Raw genomic sequence first — 7,070 nt, 5'->3', positions numbered from 1 at the left:
AATTCCATTTTTGTATCGATCAGATTCAAAAAAGAGTTAATTTCTGCTGATTTGTATGGATTTGTATTTTTATTCAGTTGCTTATGAGTTATGCCAGTAGAAGGGTTAGCTTGGGGTCACTTGTGACCCTAAGCACTGTGTGACGTCTCGAGACTCGATTTCTGGGCGTTACAAATCCTAACTCTCGGCTTCTCTTCTTCACCCTCCTCACTCTCGGCTTCTTCTTCCACAACATCACTAAGCATGATTCTCCTTGCCATATACTTAGGCACAACACACTCTCCATCCACCGGACAAATATCTTCCCCGCCTTCATCGATTTCCACCTCGACCTCAAGCTCTCCATCTTGAGCTTTTTCGTTACCTTCATTCAATTCAAGTCTTACCTTTTCACCAAGGTAATACAATTTTCCCTCCCTAAGGATTACATTCCTCCAGTTGGCCACTCACTAGTCTTGTGCCCCCACCCTTGACATTTAAAATATTGAAATCTCTTAGGACAAGAAATAGAATTTTGTTTACTTTCGTTTCTTGGAGGATACTTTTGGGAAGCATTGGTTTTGGTTTGTACAACCTTTTTCTCGGTTTGGTTGGCATTGAATGAATGCTCTTGATGTTGGTGCCACTCTGAGGAAGGTCCTTGGTGATTCTTGGGTTTGGAGGCCGAGAGCTCCCTTTCAATTTCCAAGGTCGCTTGCAAAATGCCATCGATCGTGTCAAACTTGTGGAGGGTCATCCGAGAATCTATGTCCCTATTCAACTCGACTTTGAATCATATAATATCGTGGCTCACTTGTTCTCCTCTATGGTCAAGCTTCAACATCAATTGTTAAAACTCGTCATAGTATGCCATGACATTTTTGTTTCCTTGCCTCAAGTTGTACAACTTGGCAAGAAGTTCTTGTTTGTAGCCCTCGGGTAAGTACCTTTGACGCAGAAGGTAACTCAATCTAAACCATGGAGGTGGCCTCCCGGCAATCAACACATCACCAAACCTCTTCACATATTCCCACCAAGTGTTTGCATATCCCTAAAAGTGAGCAATTGCATGACAACTCTTCTTCTCTTCGGTTAGATCATTCACTTGGAATATCCTATCACAAGATGACTCCCCAGCAAGATATGCCTTGGGATCACTCTCACCCTTGAAGATCGGAAGACTAACTTTGATGAAATTGAGGCCAAGCTCTCGGGTTTGGTTACCACCCCTCACTTTTCGGGCTAAATCACCTTGCCTACCCCTCTCCTCTTCTTCTCTCAAGTAAGCATCACCATAACCCCCATAAACCCCATGTTGTTCCTCCTTACCGTAACCCTTAAAACGGTTTGGTGGATTTGGATTAAGTGGATATGGATTTGGAGGATAGTAATACCTTTGGTTTAATGGAGTTTGGATTGGAAAGTGAGGTCTTTGGATATGTGGAGGGTTCAGGTTTGGTGGCATTTGGGTTCCAAATCCATTATGTTGGACTTGGTGAAGTGGATTGCTCTATCATACTCATGGTTGGGGAAATATTTTGAAGGGTGGAAGGTTGACTCCTTTGACTTTCCACACGTTCTAATCTCCCAGTCATTGATTCCATATCCGTATCTAATTTCTCAAGATCCACATTCAACCTAGCCACATCTCGGGACATAGTTTCAAGGCGAGCTAAAATAAGATTGATGACATTATTGTCCATTGTTTGAGTATCTGAAGCCTCGGGTTTCATTGTGGTTGTACCGAAAATAACCCTTCAAGTTTCTTCAAACTCAAGCTCAACAATGATGGATGACTCAAATTACCTTTAATTTAGATCAAATTCGAACCCTATACTCCTATAGTGTTATAGAACACAAATCTAATACTAAAAACACAAGAAAAACATAAAATCAAAAACTCAAAATTTGACCTAGGGTCAAAAACGGGTTTAGTATTTTTTTTTGGGATTTTTAATTTTGACATTTTTTTTTGTTGGGATTTTCAATTTCTAGACTCTAATAGTGTTAGGAAACAAGGATCTAACACTAGAAACACACAAAAATCAAGTTTTTTTGAAAAATCCAAATAACGTGAACAGTAACTTTTTTTTTTCTTCTTTTTCACTTTTTTTTTTAATTTTCAAGATAACAATCTCAAGATTGATTTTGTTGGAACAAAATCAAACCTTTCTTTGATACCAAATGATACAAGATCTATAAGGAATTCACAAACAACACCAAAATTAGTCCATAAGTTAAAAGAACCGTGGACCCTTCTGATGACCACTCTCGGATTCAACAAAAACACAATGTATTGTGATGTTTAACACCTAAAAACAGCCCACAACAAACTATGTTAACAACATCAAGATGAAGAGCAACACATGGGTTACAAGAGAAACAATACACCACACGGCTACAAGATTACAACAAAGGAAATGATAGAGAGTGTAACATACACTACTACAAAGACCAAGAACCTAAGTGTATTCAAGCACAAAGACCCTTGATAAAGATAGTAGAAACAACTATACTATGCGGTGGACACAAGAGAGAACCTCAATCCATCTAGCACCCAACGATCCAAGCAAACAAACAACAAAAGTGATTCCACACCTAAGTTGTTTCCTAGTTTCAGCCAAGTCTCTATGGAAGAGAGAACTTGTGTTTTTCAAGTATGTTATACAATCTTCAATATCAAAAAAGTAAGTGAAGTAATCCTAAAATGTTTCTTATATTGTGTATTACAAATAGAAGGAAAAAGGTCCAAAATGCCCCTTAGAGATTAGGTGCCCCTCTAGTGTGAATTAGTGGCTGTTTTGATATGTTTTAAGCCCTTAATTCCACTTCTCTTGCACACACATGGACGAATTCAATACACATCCTCATAAGTTCATCTACGTGATCGCACTTGTATCAGTGGTGCAGTGGATGAGGCTGCTCCACCCTTAACCAGAGGTCGAGAGTTCGATCAAGGGTACAGAGAAAACTCTTTTAGGGAGCGCTTCCCCTTGAATGGGGCCCTACGCGGCACGAATCCAGATTATTCGGACTCCAATACGGGTATCAGACACCCGACGAAAAATTAAAAAAAAAAACTCTTGCAATGAATAATTTATGTCATTCTCAGGCACTACTTATAAAATACAATTTTTAAAATCTTTTTCTTGCATAAAAAATACAACTATAGTAAAACCTAGTAGTATTTTAGTAGTAGGTGGGATGCCTCTTGGAGTTAACGAAAAACAATTTTTAGTTTATTATTATTTCCAGAAATAGATGACATCATATATCCCTCAGCTTGTAGTTGACAAAAAGCTTTTAAAAGTTATTAGTCGAGGGATGATATATAAATTAACTGACAAATTTTAATAGCTCAGTTGATTGACTATTCAACTCTCATTTTGTTGGTGCAGATTAATTCCTCACATTCTAATTCACTCCCATTTTCCCTTTCCTTATCCTCAATTAATTAGTTTATTTTTTTTTTAAAGTATTTTAACAAATAGGCTAAAGGAAAGAGTCGATGAGAATTTACATGGATATTGATGATGACGAAGTGGGTCACGAAATTTTTGGATGGATGTTTTTTGTTCTTTTATCAATGATTTTACGCCATTTCTCGACTTGTGTGTATCATTCTTGTGGGGGTCATGCTAATAATCTTCTCCATATCGTTCCAGTTTTATTGGATGTACATGGAGAGACACCGCTAGCACTACTACATATTCGATACAACTAATTTTATTCTTTTGAACTGATCAGAAGTTGAAAAAAAGGTCAGTTTATATCGTTAATGATGAAGCCTAGACCCTAGTAAGGATGACCGAATTGATTTAGCAGGTGATCTCACAAAGGAGGGGTCTAAGCTTGGATATTTAAGTGGAGAAGGATAGAAGGTGGACTTATTATCTGCCTAGTTTCTACTTTGTGCCATTGGCCTCGAGGGTTTCTCAGCTTTAAGTAGGGGTAAAAAAATGAACAACAATAATATACTCAGTGTAATCCAATTATACGTGCCTGGAGAGTGTAGGATGTACACAGACCTTACCCTATCTTTGCGGGTAGATATACCTCGGCTCAAAAGAAGTGTAAAATATGTGAAAATTAATGGTAATTACAATATCACCCAACACAGTACACTTATGGATTGTAATCAAAATGTTGTTTTTGGAGTTCGGTACTTTTGTGATAGTGTAGATTAAAGGATGGAGATATTACTAAATTACCAAACATAGGCAAGTAGAATGTATTAATATACCTAAAATATCTAAGGTTGTCCCCAAATTTTAATGCTGTTAGCAATTTACAAAAGTAAGGCCTAGCTATATGCATAGCTATAATGGGGAATGCTACCCATATTTTACTCATTTAAATGTTTGGTAGCCGCTAAAATATACTTTACAACAACAACATAATCAGTATATTCCAACCAAGTGGGGTCTAAGTACGTAATTCATACCACTACCTCAACCGACGTGAGATAGAGAGGGCTGTTTCCGATAGACTTCTAAAATATACTTTAAATATTCTTTTTATTTCAGTGGTATAAAATTAGAAAAAATATAATTTGGAAACTTTGCGAAGTTTCTTTCTTTCCCTTTTCTTTTATTAAAAAGAATATGAGGGAGGGACACGGTAGGGAATCGAATCTTTATCAATAAAGTGAAAATTTAGATAGTCAATCAACTGAGCTATAATAAAATCTTTTAAATTGTAAATTTATGGCTTTAATCTCTGAAACACGGATAAAATTTGTAATATTTCAAATTTAAAAACTTTAATTTTTGTTGGAATTTTGTTTAACTTATGATCTCTATAGAGCTCTAATATGAGGGAATTGTAAATTATATTATAGTTAAAAAGGAAAAGGGTGAAATATGCTCCTAAACTTTGTGAAAAAGTTCAGATATATCCTTCATTAAAAGTTTAGCTTATGAATGCCCTTGTGTCCAAGCTTTGGTCCATATATATCCCTATTGTTAAGTTTTGGATCATATATACTCCTATTGCCAAGTTTTATGCCATATATATCCCTGTCGATGTTAATTGCTTTGTTGAAATTTTTCAACTCACTTTTTTTTTTTTTTTTTTTTTAAAATTATATTTGCCACATCATTTTTTTATGCCATATCATTTTTTTTATTGCAACATCACATATAATTAAATCCACCACTTCTTTAACATATTAAACGTCCATCAAATGCTCCCATATACCTCACAATCTCTTTGGGTTTTCTCTAATTTAACGAAACCCTTTTGTTGTATTTTCAGATTCTTGCATAACCGTTTCATACATACATACATACATACATACATACATACATATATACGTACATACATACATACATACATATGTACAAAAGATATCCTCTTAATTGACAACTTGTTTTTGCTGTCTCTGTATGGGCTATCTCTTTTACACTTCCACTTCTCAATTTCTCACTTGGGTTTTCCTTATTCTTCTTATTCTTGATGTTGGAATTGACGGTGGTTTCATAGATGAAGTCGGTTGATATGATACTAAAATAATATGCAGTTGGTAAGTGCTTTAATTCTTGATTTTATCGCAATTATGCATTGAGTTTTTATGGGATGTTCTTAACTTTTTTCATTTTTTACTTGATTATTCTTGGGGTTATGCAAGTATCGAAAAACACAACAAACAAATTTCGGCAAATTGGAGAAAAATCAAAGAAATTGTGATGTAGATGAGAGAATTTGACGGATGGTTAATGTGTAGAAGAAAGAGTGAATTTAATTATATACGATATAACAATTAAAAAGTGATACCGAAATATGATTTCTCAAAAAAAAAAAAAAAGGGTTGAAATTTTTTAGTAAAGCAATTAACGGCAATAGAGGTATATATGATCTAAAACTTGACAATAGGGGTATATATGATCCAAAACTTGACAACTGGGGTATATATGACCCAGAACTTGACAATAGGAGTATATATGACCCAAGACTTGGACGGCAAAGGCATTGGTGAGCTAAACTTTTAAAAGAGGATATATTTGAATATTTTAGCAAAATTTAGGGGCATATTTGACCCTTTTCCCTAGTTAAAATTAAAGAGTACAATCAATTTTTTTTTTTCCGAAGAAGTTTGAACACGTGGAGTTTATTTATTTCACACTTAAGTTTGTAATGGTAAAAATAAATACGAAACAATATGCTAATGACAAGAATATAAATTGACCAAAAATATAACATAGGGAAAATTTGAGCACTTTCAAATAGTACAAGAGCAAACTTGGACCTTTTCCCAATCCTAATAAGAAAATATAATATAACATACCCTGCATGTAAAATTAATTTAAAGATAAATTAGATTGTTATAATGAATGTTGATATCAAAAAATGTTGACTGAATTACAAATTCATAAATCATAATCAATGTTTTACCCAATTAGTCGCTAGCCACTTATTTGTAACCTATTGGTGTGTAAATTTTTGTAGAGTACACTATTTATATTGACAAAATCCCAAGCCTATACTTTGGTTGATTAGTCTAAATAATTTATTGTCCATAAAATTAATTCCCTTTGCCCATATACATATATATGTATATACACACACAAAGCAACCGCATAATCTCTTACATAATTCAAACACATTTATATCAATTTCATCGAACAAGATGAGTTTATCAAGATCACTTGTAACCTCATTGTAACACCCCATATTTCGGGCTAGAATGAAAACCGTTATTTCTATGCGTAGATATTTCGGGCTAGAATGAAAACCGTCATTTCTATGCGTAGATGATTCAAAAATCATAAATCCTATGCAAATTTTCCATGTTAATCAATTATGTAGTGTGGGAAATTGAATGAGCTTTTCGTCGATATAAGATTCGCCCAAATCCGATACTCGGGCAAGATGTTATGACTAATTTAAGTCCTAGTTGTAAAACACCGTCATTTTGGTGCTTGGCGCGTCACTGAGGTGGTCTATTTAACAATTGTCAAATTCCAGTAGCCTAGCGCGATTATGGCGCGTCGCGCTGAAGTTTCAGGTCCCAACCAGTAGGACAACATGATGGCTCCGTGTCACGGTGACCCTAAAAATCCCATTCGTCAATTTCCAGTGAGCCACCGCGA

The 7,070-nt window shown here is 35.1% G+C and overlaps 1 non-coding gene and 1 pseudogene across 1 annotated transcript; one reads left to right on the top strand and one right to left on the bottom strand.

Annotated features, from left to right (window-relative positions):
* Window positions 1-1,350: 1,350 nt before the first annotated feature.
* LOC107871565 overlaps window positions 1,351-7,070 on the top strand; it is a 40,132-nt pseudogene continuing 34,412 nt past the window's right edge.
* Window positions 3,566-3,671, bottom strand: LOC124898996. The gene has a single exon (XR_007056136.1). It is a non-coding gene; the product is annotated as a U6 spliceosomal RNA (small nuclear RNA).

This window comes from Capsicum annuum, chromosome 5, assembly GCF_002878395.1.
Source record: "Capsicum annuum cultivar UCD-10X-F1 chromosome 5, UCD10Xv1.1, whole genome shotgun sequence".
Lineage (NCBI taxonomy): Eukaryota > Viridiplantae > Streptophyta > Magnoliopsida > Solanales > Solanaceae > Capsicum > Capsicum annuum.
Note: the sequence above shows the minus strand (reverse complement) of the source record. Positions and strands in the feature narration are given on the sequence as shown.